Source organism: Phyllobates terribilis, unplaced genomic scaffold, assembly GCF_046119375.1.
Source record: "Phyllobates terribilis strain yellow unplaced genomic scaffold, ASM4611937v1 Scaffold_7__3_contigs__length_470593459, whole genome shotgun sequence".
Classification (NCBI taxonomy): Eukaryota; Metazoa; Chordata; class Amphibia; order Anura; family Dendrobatidae; genus Phyllobates; species Phyllobates terribilis.
The window spans coordinates 94719596-94737533 of record NW_027362767.1 but is presented as its reverse complement, the minus strand read 5'-3'; the positions used below and the strand labels follow the sequence as shown (position 1 = coordinate 94737533).

At 40.5% G+C, this 17938-nt stretch overlaps 1 protein-coding gene across 3 annotated transcripts in view; it reads right to left on the bottom strand.

Moving 5' to 3' along the window:
* FMN1 (formin 1) overlaps positions 1-17938 on the bottom strand; it is a 336510-nt gene that overhangs the window by 293212 nt on the left and 25360 nt on the right. The window contains exon 1 of one of the 3 annotated variants that reach the window (XM_073639008.1): positions 483-604. The exons of the other annotated variants lie outside the window; for them this stretch is intronic. The gene's annotated coding sequence lies outside the window, so the exon portion shown is untranslated. Of the gene's footprint in view, positions 1-482; positions 605-17938 lie in introns of those variants that run through there. 3 annotated transcript variants of the gene reach the window in all.

Sequence of the window (17938 nt, the reverse complement as noted above, 5' to 3'; positions counted from 1 at the left end):
CAAACAATGAAAACAGATTAACAAGCGATGGAGAAGGGATATAGTCTATACGAAATAACTATAGGACATTATACTTCATTTCGAAGGATACAGGGAGAAAAAAAAAAAATAATGAAAAATGGTGTATAAACATCCATCTATCTATACACACTTAAAAAGGTAGCAAAGCTGAATTATTTTTTTCCCTCTGTTTGTGGCACTTGCACATCTTGCCAACTTTAACCCTATGTAAAAAAAAATGCAAATTTTGATATCTTAAGCAAAAATAACAACCTCTGCTCTGCTTTAATAAAAACATTTATTAGACAGTATAAAAACAAATCAAGACCAAAGCAAAAATGGACAAGAAAAGCTGAGGAGAAAAAAAACATGGAATATTAACCCTTTCAGAGATGCTAACAATCTCAGCACTTCCCGGGGTTTACAGGAAATCACATTAAGAGCAAAGCAGGCATCACCCATCACAATACATCCTGACTCACCATTCCTGACAAGTAGAGTGAGCACTACAGGAAATTAAACCAGCGCGTTATCCTGCTGTTAGCAGTACGGTAGCCACCACATAAGAAAGGAAGCCAGCAGATGTAACTACGTAGGGTGGGGTATCTGTAAGAACTGGCAGTAATTCATAACGAATAGGACTTCCATCATCAGGGCGAGACGGCGCAGTAAGGAGCAAAAAACATTTACACAACCGTGAGATCGTCGTTAGATTGCAATCAGGATGAAATGAGGACACTGCCCTGTTCTAGGTGGTTTACTTCCCAGATGGAAGGGACATTAAGCATCAGCAGGCGTATCCCAAAACTCAAATTACATTAAAGCCCCGCAAATAAAATGTACCTTGCAGTAATTATATTAATCGCTTCTTGTCAAGACTCTGGTCAAAGTCTTGATTTGATTCTCTGCAGACTGACAGAACGCCCACGAGAAGTTAAATAAATTAGTCTGCTGTTGCCCTTCTCTGCCAAGACTCCGGCTAAGTCTGACGCAGCAGGTTGCCCGCGCCTGGCTCACTATATATGAGAACCAGCGAGATGAAAGTGTTGATCAGAACATAAGTTTGATTTATACACTGTATCCAATTAAAGCAATACTTAGCAGCCAAGCAATACTAAGTAAAACACCTTAGTATTGTTATACTTGCTCAAATTCCACAGTGCTTTATAGACAAACTCTCTATCCCCATCGGGGTTCACAATCCACATTCCCCATCATTATGTCTTTGGAGTGTGGGAGAAAACCAGAGAATCCGGAGGAAACCCACACAAACACGGGGAGAACATACAAACTCCTTGGTGGGATTTGAACCCAGGACCCCAGCACTACAAAGCAACAGTGCTAACCACTGAGCCACCGTGCTGCTATTACAGGGGGTTCTTATGAGATGCCTTAATTAATAGCAGACAAACTGTATATCATAAGGACTGTTTTTTTTTAAAGGGAATCTGTTACCAGTTTTTTACTATGTAATTTGACAGCAATATGATATAACTGAAAGTGGTGTGTCACTCACTAGGCTGTTTTGCTGTTTCAATACAGTGTTTTATCAGCAGGAGATCATCATTAGTTAACTATTGGCCTCTGCATCCTAGTCCAACCCTGCCCCCAGCGCTGATCAGCAGCTCTCTGGTGTTGACGGTAATACAGGGCTCAGCATTTCGAGCGCTTCTAGTGAAAACAGATTCCATCATAATGGCTGCACCCAGTAAAATAAAAGTGATGCATCGGTGGAATCAAAGCTTATGTCCCTACATCATGCTGCTGTCAGATTATAAAGCAAAGACATGCTGACAGATTCCCTTTAATATCACAGACAGAAAAAAGTGCCCTGCCTTGATAGTTCCCCAGTAGCCATTCTCTGTTCTTGGAACTGTGATAATCTAGCTCTACATTGAACTATCAGATTGATAACCTTGACTTGTCGCCCATCAAGAGGAACGTGGCAGTATTGGTCTCTCTCCCCCTACATCTTTGCTCTGTATAATGGAGCCTTCCACAGCACAAATAAAACAAGAGAAGAACATAGAGGGCTTTAGACCTGCGGAGAGAGGTGAAAAGGTATACTTGTTCACAAATCATGATATGATATATTGTTGTTTTTGAATATTTGAATATGGCGCCAACATTAGATTATGTTATGGGGGAAAAAAAAAGGAATATGGTGAATATTCTGGATTAAAAATTACAGTAATTGGAGAAAAATGTCTACCGCCAAATATCTTGGAGTATAAAACTATTAGAAATAAATAAAGCATTTACATTTGGGGGAATAAGGATATCTAAAAGTGAAAAAAAAATAGTCATTTAATATTAGTAACAGCTGAGCATTAAAATTTACATAAAAAAGTAAAAATATGTAATTAATTGCCCGCATATAGAATTGAGCTAATAAAGAAGCTGTAGCGTTGGCGTCCCTGTGCTATTCTCACCCCCCTCTCCTCTGGCGGGGATGCCGACTCACCGCCCCAAATCCTTACCTCTTCGGTCCTTCTGCGTCATCAGTCCAATGCTCACTGGATTTTCAGATTGCCTTCATTAGTGCAGACATCCCTAGGCCTCTCGGCTTTGATGAGAACCCGTCAAAAGATAGGCATTGTTACCCTGAGTAAATCGATAACTTGTTTTGTAGAAACACGTTTTGACGTTCTATATAAATTAGCTGCAAGTACATTGGAAAGCACTTAGAGCTATATTCTAAACTGCCCACGATTTTTTTTAATCAGTATTTTTTTTTCTTTCAGCCATCATTGTATAATTAAGACAATACTGAGCTGTGATCTTGCTACATAACTTGGGGCAGGTTTTTTTTTTTTTTTTTTTTTTTATAATTTTTAACTGAAAAACGGCCATTGTTGCCTATGCCAACCAAACACGGAGCTTTTTTATTTTATCGGAAATACCCAAGAAGGAAGGCCAACAACTAAGAGGGATACTCCCAACAAATACAAGAAACCAATAAACAATAGAAGCAGAACACCCAAATCACTATAATAATCTTTATTAATACAATCAGAACAATAGAATACAAACTGGATTAAAGATAGGAGTGTGGAACAAAGGACCCCACACCCCCAGGAGAAGCTGATGCAAAAGGCGCGCTGGGGTCTGCACTTCACGCCCTCCAGGCTATTCCAATCTTTCTTGGTATATTTGTTACTTTTCCCCCCATTTTGGGATTTTTTTTGCACTTGCACTTTCCATTTTTTGGCTGTTTGCCCTTTATTTTGGGATACCAATTTTATGTGTCTATACTCTGCTGCTCTTTGCAGAATTATTACACATTATTGCTTCCACATTTTGACACAAGTATGTCTAGTTGGAGTTATATAGATGTGTACTTAAATATGTGATTGTACTTATAAGGGCTCATATCCATGTGTGTGAAAAAAAAGTTTCGATATATGGACTGAAAAAACGGATGAGTGTCATACGTTTTTCATGTGAGAACAATGCGATTTTTCACACCTAGCATCCGATTCTCATGTGTATGTGATCCGATTGCAATGCACATGCACTGATGTCATTGAGATGATTGGAGTTCATTGGATATGAACTCCAATGACCTTTCTGCTGGCACCGCGAACTTGAACCTTCTTACACTCCCGGTGAAGTCTGAGAGTTGAATGGCGTTCATTGGATATGAACCCCGCTCAACTTTATCACGTCACTGCTAGACAATGAGGTGCGCAAGCATGCGTAGCTCATTGTCTCTTTAGGATGGCAGGCTGTATAGTCGCATCATGCAACAATGCAGCCTGCCATCTAGATGTAGCAGAGCTAGACCTGTCATGGGACACATGGATTATATTCTTGACGTCGGAGAGATGAGAATGAGATTGCTTTATTATTTTATTTTTATTGCAGGTGACATGGGCTTCAATGGAATGGGCATAACGGTAAGTAGAAGGCTTTTGGTTAAATTTAGATTTATTAAATGCGTCTGTTTATTTCAAATTATTTTATTCTGCGTCTTGGTGTTTTATTTCACTATATGACTATAAGGTTAGTAATGGGGGCGTTTTATAGACGCCTCCCCATTAGTAACCCCTGGGCTTGATGTCAGCTGGCAATACAAAGCTGACATCAACCTCAACCCTATTACCCCACTTGCCACTGCACCAGGGCAAGTGGGAAGAGCGGAGGCTAAGCGCCAGAATTGGCGCATCTTATGGAGGCACCTTTTCTGGGGCGGCTGAGGGCTGATGTTTGTAGTCTGTGAGGGGGCCAATATTCATGGCCCCTTCCTAGGCTATTAATATCAGCCCCCAGCTGTCTGCCTAGCCTTTGCTGGTTGTTAAAATAGGGGAACCCCACGTCAATTTTTTTTGGGGGGGGTCCCCCATTTTAATAACGAGTAAAGGCTAAGTATACAGCTGAGACCTGATATTAATAGCCTGGGAACCTCCACGGGAATTACCCCCTTCTCAGGCTACAAACACCTGCCCTCAGCTGTCCACTTTACCTCTGCTGGTTAATAAAATTACGGGGGATTTCACACCATATTTTTTCAGAAATGTAATAATTTACTGATCAATTACATGTACAGCAAGCAACACAGTCACTGCAATAATTATATATGTCACTGATATCTTTCTATCTATTCTATGTATATACATATTCTATAATGTCTGGTACCGCTGTGATTTTGTCCTGTACACGGCTGATGAATTGTTGGGTTTTCAAATCGGACAGCACTCGCATGGTCCGAGTGCCGTGTGATTTTTGTCTCACACCCATTGACTTGCATTGGCTACTGTGGTCTGAGATACGCGGCAATACACAGCTGTCCGATTTCAGCTGAGAAAAAAAGAGCGCAAATGAGCTGTAACCCATTGAATAACATTGGTCAGAGTGCAATCTGATTTTTTATCGGATTTCACTCGTCCATTTTTCTTGCAGATTAGTATGAGCCCTAAGCCTCACATTCCTGAATTTCTCTTACCTGTACCAGTTTCATGTTGGTCCCTGGGGGGAGTGGGGTACTTTGTTCCACACTCCTATCTTTTATCTCGTTTTTATTCTATTGTTCTGATTGTATTTAATAAAGATTATTATAGTGATTTGGGTGTTCGGCTTCCATTATTTATTGGTTCTTTGATTTTATCAGAACAGTTTAAAAAATAAGTTGTGCTTGGTTGCGATGGGAAACAAAGTTCAAATAATATATGGAGGTGGTCCTGTTTCCTGTGCCTTTTTAAGGTAGATCATAGTGTCCCAACATGAAGTCATATTGATATAAGGAAGTGACGCGCCCCCTGTAGCCGGGCTGGTCAATGCTAGGGGATGTCACAGTGGCGGTGACCCGGTTCGTGACCCAGGGCGGTCAATAAAAGGGGTTTTAAAGAAAAGGGAATAGAGTTTCTATATATAATGTTTGTGACGCCACCTGTGGAATGTGGCTATAAGGAGCCGCCGCTGCGGTGCAGATCCTCTGGAGCGGAGATGACACAGCAGAGTGGGTTCAGCTCTCCACAGGCAGAGCTTAGCTCCAGGGCAGGAAATGGTGATGTTATAGATGTTGCTGTGCAGTGTAGTGCAGGGGATGGCGCAGTTAATAATCAGTCCACAACTTAATGGCGGTTTCCTCTTATCTTTACTTGCGGTGGTTAGGAAGACCGGGGCACGGGTACTAGCTGGTAGTAGAGGTCCGGGCGGCCTGGAAGCAAGTTGGGAATCCACCTCACCAGGTGAAGTTGGAGGCTTTCCCTTTGCGCTAATCTCTTTGGTTCTGCTGTGCTGTGGCCCTTGTCCCTGAGTAAAACATCTTTGTGCTCACCCGTATGGCAGGCAGCTCGGGCCTGCCTGGAGTGTCGCTCCCACGTGGCGGTGCTGGGCCCTATGTGCTGCTGAACCTCTGGGCGTCTGATGGGGCCAGGAGACCTGCAGTCTCCTGCCCTCCCGTTTCTGCTGCTGGGCCTTCAGTGCCCCACAACCTCGGACTCCTGTGTCCGGTTCTTCTACGCTCCTCTTTGGGGTGAAATGCCATGCAGGTCCACTCCCCAGGCCTTTCCTCGTCGCTGTCCTGACTTCAACTCCTCTCTGCTCTACTCACACTAACTAACCCCGCCTCCAGATCCTAGTTGCTAAGGGGAGGAGCTCCCCTTGCTGGTCTGGAGCCAGGAAAGTGTTGCATGCGAGCAAAACCTGATTAGGGGACCCCTCCTTGCTTAAAGGCATGGCATCACCCCCTTGTGAAGGAGGCAATGCCACTGTGGCAACCGGACTCCTGGGGTGCCACAGAAGCCCACTATGTGTTTAGTCTTCTGATGGGTCTAGAAAAAAATACAAAAATAAACAAAACTGAAAATGGTAGAAATATTCTTGACTATTATTTATAAGTGAAATATGCACAGGACTCTACAACTATGGTGACATTGTGTATTTGAGTAATACAATTACTCAAAGTTTTACCACTTAAAAGAAAAAAAAAAAACTACTTTGGAGAACAATAACTTTTCAGTGCCTTGAAATAACTCATTCTAATTCCACATTAATTTTTCATTGCTTTGTAGATTAATCAGCCTTCTATTCTGATAAGCGGAGCTTAATATATTTCATAAGAACAAAGTCTACCAAATAGAGCTGTACTTTCTCTTTCCCACAAAAATTTCATCCAATTATTAGACTTCAGGACCCAAAGTAGGATTTACTGATCCATGAAAGAAAAAAAAAAAAAATAATAATTTTTTGCTCGTACGAAGTACTGAAGAGACTGAAAGCTCTTTGGCAATTACTTATAGGATTTCCATTATTTTGCATGGCTTCTTAGTTTATGCGGACTATTGCCAAAATCCTATTGGCCAACACATGAGCAAAAGTCTTAGTAGACTTTTACCACAGAGTACAATAAATGGGTGGAGTGAAGAAAAAAATCTCCATGTGGCAAGATGCTATGCGAGAACAGTAATGAGTTTTTCCCACAAAGGATAGAAGGAAATTTGTTTGCTTGCCCCTTCATTGCTTTCCATTATTCTTAAACCAATCTTACCCCCCCCTCATTGGATAACAACTCAAGTTTCCCAGGAGATGGGATTCCTGCCCAGCATCTTGTCACCTAAAAACAAAGAGGATTGGACCAACGCTCTTTCAAGTGGGCCTATACAGCCATAAGGGCTCTCTTTCTGGTAAATACGTACTTGGTCGAAGATTTGGAATTGATGGCAAGGAGTGCGGTTTTTACATGCGGTTTTCCCGCGCAGGTAGAAGTGTTTTTGAAGCGTCTTTGCATGCATTTCTGCATGCGGGTTATCAAGCGCTTTCCCAAGAGATTTCAGCATCACTTGGAAAAGTGCTTAACAACTTGTTCACACTATATAAATCCATGCAACCGGCATGGATTTATAGTAGTGTGACCAAGTTAGTTAAAAAAAAAGAAGAATAAGAATGGTGAAAAATAAAAAAAAATAAAGTTTATACTCACCTTCCGATGTCTTCCTGGTGTTTTGTCTGCTCCGTCCAGTGTCTTGCACTGCTTGCGGTGGTGTGAAGGACCTGCGGTGACGTCATTGAGCCATGTGATGGGTCACATGACTCAGTGACGTCATGGCAGGTCCTTCACATCAACGCGAACATTGCAAGACACTGGACGGAGCAGACAAAACACCGGGAAGACATCGGAAGGTGAGTATAAACTTTATTTTTTATTTTAAATTCTTTTTTTACAGTTTCTATGGTACCCAGGTCTGGATGAGAGTCTCCTCTCCTCCAGATTTGGGTACCATCCGCACATAGAAACGCATAATATCCGTGACGCATAATATCCGTGTGTACAAATGTACTTACACAGATATTATGCGTTTCAATGCAAGTCAATGGCGGCGATTACGCTGCGTGTCTGCAAAATTAATGGACATGCTGCGGATTTTTGAGCGCAGCTTAAACGCTGCGGAAAAATCCGCAACATGGGCATTGAAAGTGCGGCTTGTCATTGGGGACCATGGGGGGCGGATTACCAAGCGTTTCCCAAGCGTTTATACTGCGGAAATTCTGCAGCATAAACGCTTCAAAAACGCTTGGTAATCCCCCCCCCATGGTCCCCAATGACAAGCCGCACTTTCAATGCCCATGCTGCGTTTTTTACCACAGCGTTTATGCTGCGCTCAAAAATAAGCACCATGTCCATTAATTTTGCGGAAGCGCGACGTAATAGTCTCCATTGACTTACATTGAGACGCATATAATCCGTGTCAGTACATTTGTACTCACGGATTATATGCGTTTCAATGTGCGGATGGTACCAAAGTCTGGAGGAGAGGAGACTCTCATCCAGACCTGGGTACCATAGAAACTGTAAAAAAAAGAATTTAAAATAAAAAATAAAGTTTATACTCACCTTCCGATGTCTTCCCGGTGTTTTGTCTGCTCCGTCCAGTGTCTTGCAATGTTCGCGCTGATGTGAAGGACCTGCCATGACGTCACTGAGTCATGTCACCCATCACATGGCTCAATGACGTCACCGCAGGTCCTTCACACCACCGCGAGTAGTGCAAGACACTGGAAGGAGCAGACAAAACACCGGGAAGACATCGGAAGGCGAGTATAAACTTTATTTTTTTTATTTTTCACCATTCTTATTCTTTTTTTTAACTAACTTGGTCACACGACTATAAATCCATGCCGGTTGCATGGATTTATATAGTGTTAACAAGTTGTCAAGCACTTTTCCAAGTGATGCTAAAATCGCTTGGAAAAGCGCTTGATAACCCGCATGCATGCAAAGACGCTTCACAAACGCTTCTACCTGGCGGGAAAACCGCATGTAAAAACCGCATGCATTTTTCCTGCCAGGGAGAAGCGTACAAAATATGCAGCATTTCTGCATCGTGGGCACATAGCCTTAGAAGACTGTTTTGGTTTTACTGTAGTGATGTAAAACCTGGAAGCAGCTGTATGACTCAGACTACTGAACTTTCTATAAATAATGGCTCATTCAGATGGCAGACATTTTTCTCGCACGTAAAAAACAGTACAATTTTCATTAGCGGTTTGGATTAATTTTTCAGCAGTGTTCAATGATGATTTTCTCACACGGAAAAAAAAATTAAAAAACTTCTCCAGCCCATTACAGTGTTAAAAACAAACAGCACACAGATGGCATCCATATGCTGACTGATTTTCACAGACCCATTGACTCACATTGCATTGGTAAGTTTGATCTGTGATTTGGATGAAAATGGACATATACAGTACAGACCAAAAGTTTGGACACACCTCATTTAAAATTTTTTCTGTATTTTCATAACTATGAAAATTGTACATTCACACTGAAGGCATCAAAACTATGCATTAACACATGTGGAATTATACTTAACAAAAAAGTGTGAAACAACTGAAAATATGTCTTATATTCTAGGTTCTTCAAAGTAGCCATCTTTTGCTTTAATGACTGCTTTGCACACTCTTGGCATTCTCTTGATGAGCTTCAAGAGGTAGTCACCGGAAATGGTTTTCACTTCACAGGTGTGCCCTGTCAGGTTTAATAAGTGGGATTTCTTGCCTTATAAATGGGGTTGGGACCATCAGTTGTGTTGTGCAAAAGTCTGGTGGATACACAGCTGATAGTCCTACTGAATAGACTGTTAGAATTTGTATTATGGCAAGAAAAAAGCAGCTAAGTAAAGAAAAACGAGTGGCCATCATTACTTTAAGAAATGAAGGTCAGTCAGTGCTAAAAATGGGGAAAACTTTGAAAGTGTCCCCAAGTGCAGTTGCAAAAACCATCAAGCGCTACAAAAAAACTGGCTCACATGAGGACCGCCCCAGGAAAGGAAGACCAAGAGTCACCTCTGCTTCTGAGGATAAGGTTTATCAGAGTCACCAGCCTCAGAAATCGCAGGTTAACAGTTGATCAGATTATAGACCAGGTCAAAGCCATACAGAGGTCTAGCAGCAGACACATCTCTTCAACAACTGTTATGAGGAGACTTTGTGCATCAGGCCTTCATGGTAAAATAGCTGCTAGGAAACCACTGCTAAGGACAAGCAACAAGCAGAAGAGACTTGTTTGGGCTAAAGAACACAAGGAATGGACATTAGACCAGTGGAAATTTGTGCTTTGGTCTGATGAGTCCAAATTTGAGATCTTTGGTTCCAACCACAGTGTCTTTGTGCGATGCAGAAAAGGTGAACAGATGGACTCTACATGCCTGGTTCCCACCGTGAAGCATGGAGGAGGAGGTGTGATGGTGTGGGGGTGCTTTGCTGGTGATACTGTTGGGGATTTATTCAAAATTGAAGGCATACTGAAGCAGCATGGCTACCACAGCATCTTGCAGCGGCATGCTATTCCATCCGGTTTGCATTTAGTTGGACCATCATTTATTTTTCAACAGGACAATGACCCCAAGCACACCTCCAGGCTGTGTAAGGGCTATTTGACCAAGAAGGAGAGTGATGGGTTGGTACGCCAGATAACCTGGCCTCCACAGTCACCAGACCTGAACCCAATCGAGATGGTTTGGGGTAAGCTGGACCGCAGAGTGAAGGCAAAAGGGCCAACAAGTGCTAAGCATCTCTGGGAACTCCTTCAAGATTGTTGGAAGACCATTTCCGGTGACTACCTCTTGAAGCTCATCAAGAGAATGCCAAGAGTGTGCAAAGCAGTCATCAAAGCAAAAGGTGGCTACTTTGAAGAACCTAGAATATAAGACATATTTTCAGTTGTTTCACACTTTTTTGTTAAGTATATAATTCCACATGTGTTAATTCATAGTTTTGATGCCTTCAGTGTGAATGTACAATTTTCATAGTCATGAAAATACAGAAAAATCTTTAAATGAGAAGGTATGTCCAAACTTTTGGTCTGTACTGTACATATTTTTTTTTAAAGCTGTCCGCAAAAAAATAAATAAATAAATAAAAGATTGATTATAACGAGTGCATGTTTTAACAGTGAAAATTGGGTGTCTGAATGTTCCAACTTACAATACTTACTAACATTTAGATTATTTTCTTAGTAGATAAACTATAGTGGGAAGTACAGAAATACACTTCATATAGCCCTCAGCCAAAATTGCTTGTGTTTAAATTGGAAGCGTGGAATAAGCTGCTGTCAGACACTTCTAATAGCAGATGATGTCCCCTGAGAGCAAAAGGATCCTGCATGTTGATATTCAACTGCCGGACCCTTCTCTCCCCCATACATCTGCCATTCGCATACAGTTGGGAGGCCTCCATACAAATTAGTTGTTAATGGACAACATTATTATGATGATGATTGTTGCCAACCTGATACAGGATAGAGTTAAAGAAAATCCATCACAGGCTGTACCAAGTATATAACTTGTATCTGCTCCCACTACAGACTGGTATGTGACTGAACCAGATATGCAAATTAAATCACCATTGCAATTGTGACATCACTGTAGTCTTTACTACTACTCTAAATAGAGGTTAAATATTCAAGACTTAATCTTGTATTTGATTTTTTTTTTGTTATGATTCCTCAGCTCAGTTGGTCTTGGATGTAGTGAGTGTCTGCTCAGTCGTCAAAGCTAGTGCAGGGGACGTGCTGAGCTGTCAGTATTGCGAGACAGCTCAGCCGTCCAATCTGAGACTGGGAGGTGCTGAGCTTCCTTCAGGTATTCCCTGTTCTAAATGATTACCCAGCTACTTAGCCAAGTTGTCAGTCCCAGATCTCTGCCAATCATAACATTTCCTCAGTGGTCCTTTGCCTTGTATTCCTGCGCTCTGTTGATCTATTGCTGCCTGACATTAGACCTCATTCTGACCATCTGTTTGCCTAGCCCCTTCGCTCAGATCTGCTATTTTCCTGGTATTCTGACTTTGCACAGTTACCGGACTATGCCTTTGTCTTCCCCCTTTTGTTTAAAAGCTTTCTTGTTATCTGACCCTGAAACGTTTGACTACCCTGTCTCACAGCTTGTCCGTGAGTAGTGACTAGCATCACATTTCTAATCTAAATGTCGCATAATTATCTCCAACGACAGATTTTCATTAAATTGTATCCCAAATTGTTGCAAGTGACAGAGACAGGAAAATACAATATTTTGCTTACTTAGGTCAAACGTATTTCAAGCATACAAATTTGAAACATATTCCTACCCCAATGGAACCAAGCTGCAGCATGACTAAGTATCCATTCAACATCTGTGTTTGTTCCCTGCACTGACCCTCAGCAAAGACGTACAATATGTAGTTTTTACGAAGTGCAAGAAAAAGTTTATATAAAAATATGCATATATTTTCTCTCTGCTGAAGGTTTTGACAGATGGGCATTATGTAGAGACATACATGATTAATGCCTCGTTTCCCTCAGCTGAATTACATGTAATCCAGATTTACTGCCAAATCTCATACCAAGTAGAGGGTTATATGTACTTACAAAAGGGCAAAAATCGACAAACTCAAAGGTTAACCACAAATATAAATCAGAGTTCATTCATTAGGATGGTTATCATAGATTAAAAATATATATATATAAGATCAAAAGAAATAATGACTGCATGACCAGTCTGTGGAAGACTTGCTTAAAGTCTTCAACCATGAAAATGGTTGTCAACTTAAGCTGTCCAGAAAAAAAAAAGCCATCTTTTTTTTTTTCCAATATTTTTTATGGACACATTGGAAAACCATAATAAATCATGATTATGGGCTCATGGAGATCCAACAAAACATCGGATCGCATCAGGATTAATGTTATGCTATAGGGCCGTTCACAAGACTTATTTTTTTCCTTGGACAGAGCTGTATCTGCTATGTCCGAGGAAAAAAAAAAAAAAAATCAACATGCCTGAGTTTGACTTGCATGGCTGTGTGCGATCTGAATATCGGATCAATGAGCATGTGGAAAACATCGGACTGCACTCGGATGACATCTGAATCCAGTCTGATTTCCAAGGACTGACAGAATGGAGAAGAAGGATTATTTGTTTTCTCCCATCTTCTCCCGATCCGAGATAATCGGTTCACACAATCCTTAAACTCTAATCAAAATTCGATCATTGTGTGATTTGCATAATTGGCCCAATTTTCTCAGATGACAAAAAATATGCTGGTCTGAACTTTGCCTTTAAGTGATAGAGGCCATAATTCTGATATTAAGACATCAGCAGCATTTACTGTAACTTATTATAACAGTTAAAATAATCTGTATAATTTTTTTTCAGCTTCAAAAAAATCTTAGACAAATTTTTTTTATAGACAAGGCAAAAAAGTCCCCTATTTTTATGGACTGTCCTGGAATTTCAGGACAGATGGCAATCCTGGCCATGAAGATGCATAGATTAAATTATTAAAAAAAAAAAAAAAAAAAAGTTTTCTCAAAGACTATTGGCAATTGTTGTTATTCTATATACACATTGGAATAAAATAATAAGCCATTGAAAATGTGGATATGCACTTTACAGTTGGGTCGTAGCTGTGCATGCATGCTATGTATGGGTATGTGCCAGCAGACGCCCACCAGAGAAATGTGTCCAACTGTGAAAACTCATTGATAGATACTGCACATAATATGGTCTTGGAAAACCTCTTTGAAAAAGGAGTAGCCACTTCTTGCTGCAGAGTAAGATCAGATTGTTTTGTTTTTTTTTATAAAAGTTTGAATTATTAAAAAACAACAAAAATCATTACAGTATACAAAACAATGATCAAGGCCACTGATTATTTGTGCTATATGTAATATTATTAAGTTTGGCAATATTCAAACAGCTTCTTTCTATTAAGAAGAAACAGTTTATTTAGCCCACAGTCTAGAATTAACATTAACACTATGCATAACGCTCATTATTTTATTTTATTTTTTTTTTAATATAAAGTCATCTTTGTAAATTAAGGAAAAATAAATAATATTGATTTAATATTTAAGACAGCTGACAGAATCCATAATTAATTCAAGGATAAATAACAGATTTACTAAAATGTTAAAATGATCCAGACAATAATCTTTTATCAACCACATCCATCTGTCAGTCATGTCTCTTTTACGCCATCTGCTACACTGAAGACTCAGACCGTTACCCTTCAACCCCTTCTCCACAATCAGATAAGATTAGAGAGAACTCGACAGTTGTGCACAAGGAGCGGTGAATAGACTAACAGGGCACCAGAGACTAATGAACACTTTGCCTGAAAGAATAATCAGCATGTGATCCATGTTCCAGTTAATATAACTATGCAATAAAACATGAGCACTAGACTGAGACACTTACATGAAAAGACTATCCTCCCATCTTCTCCTGCAATAGCCTTAACAAATAGGCAAAAATACAAAAAAAGAGAAGTCTCCTACAAAAAAGCTGCTGTGAGACTAGCGGATGCATAATTTAAAGAGACATAGCGTTGATGCAGTCCAGAGGCCAAGAGACTGAGGGGGGCCCATGCAAGGGCGACTTATGAGAAGGGCAATCTGGTCTGTTGTTGAGGGGGGCCATGGCCAGTTTACCCTCATCACCGGTGACGTGTTGGGCAGGGAGCATTTCTGCATCTCTGTTACCTACAGGAGAAGATGGCAGCGAAACAAAAAAAATGAGCTGGAATATAAGCTGGTATACGTGCAAAGTGTAAGAGAATATGCACACTGTTGTCACTTCACAGACAAAAGCAAAAAAAAAACTGAGCATATACCCTACAGCAAGTAAATAGTAGTACTACATGTAAGTAACATAGGATACATAGTTAACGCTATTTTGATAAAAAATAATCATAAAAGCCATTCCACTGCGACAAGTTAAGGTTTTAGGGTGCGTGCCCAAGATGCGGATTTAATGCGTTTCCACGGTTGCATTTCTGCCGCGAAAACGCATTAAAAATGCTTGTTGTCTGCCATGTTTCCCAATGATAATCCACATGTGCTGTGCACATGCTGCCAAAATTTCCGCGGCGGATTATCATTGCGGAAAAATCTGCAGCACTACCATCAATTTTGCAAAATCGCCACCATTGACTTACATTGAACCGTATAACATCCGCATGCATACAAGTATGCATGTAGATATTAGGCGATTCCATGCGCGGATGGTACCTGGGTCTGGAGAAGAGGAGACTCTCCTCCAGACCCGGGTACCATAGTACCTGTAGTTAAAAAAAAAGAATAAAATTTAAAAAAAAAAAAAAAAAAAAACCACACACAACACACACTTACCTTCTGATGGCCCCCTGTCTGCTCCCGGCGGCGCTGCTGGCTCTTCAGCTGCTCGCGGTGGTGTCAAAGGACCGTCCATGACGTTGTTTAGTCATGTGACAGGTCAAAGGACCGCTGACATCGCGTGACCTGTCACATGACTAAATTACACCATGGAAGGTCCTTTTTAGAGCACTGCGAGCTGCCAAAGACACCGGACGCAGAGGAGAAGGAGACTGGGGGCCATCGGAAGGGGAGTATAATTTTTTAGTTTTTTACTATTGATGCTGCATTTGCAGCATCGTAACTTGGTCACATAACATAAATCCATGCTGTTTGCATGGATTTATATAGTGTGACGAAGTTGTCAAGCACTTTTCCAAGTGATGCTAAAATCGCTTGGGAAAAGCGCTTGACAACCCGCATGCGAAATCGCATGTTCAAAACTCTTCACAAACGCTTCTCCCTGTCAGAAAAAACGCATGTAAAATCCGCATGCGTTTTTTCTGCCAGGAAGATGCAGAAACACTCCGCAGCATTTCTGCATCATGGGCACTTAGCCTTGATACAAGAGACAGGATATGACTGTCCCGACGGGTACACCTTGTTGCGGTGCAATGGCTTTTAATTATTATTTTTTTTTAAATCAAAATAGCGTTAACCAAGTACTCCGTTATTTACATGTACTGTTACTATTTACAGGTGCATCTCACTAAATTAGAATATCATCAAAAAGATAATTTATTCCAGTTCTTCAATACAAAAAGTGAAACTCATATTATATAGAGTCATTACAAACAGAGTGATCTATTTCAAGTGTTTATTTCTGTTAATGTTGATGATTATGGCTTACAGCCAATGAAAACACAAAAAAGTCATTATCTCAGTAAATTAGAATACTTTATAACACCAGCTTGAAAAATGTTTTTAAAATCCAAAATGTTGGCCTACTGAAATGTATGTTCAGTAAATGCCCTCAATACTTGGTCAGGGGCTCCTTTTGCATAAATGCAGCGTGGCATGGAGGCGATCAGCCTGTGGCACTGCTGAGGTGTTATGGAAGCCCAGGTTGCTTTGATAGCAGCCTTCAGCTCGTCTGCATTGTTGGATCTGGTGTCTCATCTTCCTCTTGACAATACCCCATAGATTCTCTATGGGGTTAAGGTCAGGCGAGTTTGCTGCCAATCAAGCACAGTGATACTGTTGTGTGTAAACCAGGTATTGGTACTTTTGGCAGTGTGGACAGGTGCCAAGTCCTGCTGGAGAATGAAATTTCCATCTCCAAAAAGCTTGTCAGCAGAGGGAAGCATGAAGTGCTCTAAAATGTCCTGGTAGACTGTTTTGGTTTTGCTGCAATCTTTTCTACAAATGGGGCGTGGCCCCAATTTCTTCTCTAAGTATTTCATCTATATAACTTCCCATGAATGGGTGTCTCAGTTGAGACCCTGTCCGGAACTGCCCTTATTCAGACTGATATCGTTTGACACAAGGTAAGGTTTTAATAGTAGAGAAAGGTTAGGACCATCCCGATGGTTATATCTTGTCACGGTGGGATGGATTATGTTTTTTGATCAAAAAGTTAACTGAGAATCCTACATTATTTACATGTACAATTACAATTTAATTGCTGTAGGGTAAATGCTCATTTTGTTTTTTGTTTTTTTTCTTGGACAGCGGAGTTGCAGGAACAGTCTCCAGTTTCCTGCCTAGCGCTTTCTCTATGACTCAGGTGTGCTGCGTGAGGACATCAGCACATCACCTGCATCATGAAATACACCAAAATAGAAGAAAAATAGTTTTATTTGATATGAATGGATATTCACAAAATATATATATATATAACTACATAGTAGGGTGAATAACAAAAGACAAAGAAAATTATATTAAAAAGTTATACATTTTATTGGTATAAGAGGGGCTAAAGGCTATATTCTCATTGCATCAGTTATATAGGAGATGAAAGATAGCTTATATCTATTAAATCACTCAATAAATGTGTAAATACAAAAATAGATAAATAGATACACTGGATATACATATTACAAGAACGACATACCATAAAGGAGAGAAATAGCATAAAGTATAGGACCCCAAGACTCCAACGTACGTTTCGCCCTCGACGAAGATGAATAAGAAACAAGAGAGAATGATTGACCATCAGATGAGACATCTCCGGCAAGTCACGACATGTTAATATTTATTCTGTATCTACAATGTATGACTTGCAATAATTCTCTTGTTTGTAAGACAACCTCCCTTAGGCTACATTTACACATTCGTGTGAAATGGCCGTGTGTTGCCAGATTTATTTATTTTTTTAAATCAGACAGCACACGCACCCATAGAGTTTAACAGAACCGTGAAAACTACAGAAAAGAGAAGGAGATCCGTTAGACTCCGATTATGTCTTATTCTCAAAATCGGATCAGAATAAGACATACTCAATAAGTGTGTGCTGCCTAGAAAAATGAATAATTGATCAGCACACTGACACTGCACATGGATGAGTGAATCTAGCCTTATTATGTATTGCACCGCCCCTTAGTAAAGGCCGTACTCTTGTTGTATATAGCACCGTACCTTATTACATAGCATTCTCTTGTTGCGTACAGCACCATGCCCTAATACTGGTATCTTCTCTAGTTATGTATGTCACCGTCCCTTATTACATAGTGTCATCTGTTATGTTTAGCATAGTCCCTTACATAGCGTATTATCGTTACTTTGTTAATCACGGCGTCCCCTCTTTATTACATAGTCCTCTCTTGTGAGATAGAAAATAACTGCTGATGAAGCATCTTACCAGAAGACCAGTCCATTATCCTTCTGTTAGAAAAGAAGCTTTCCAATCTT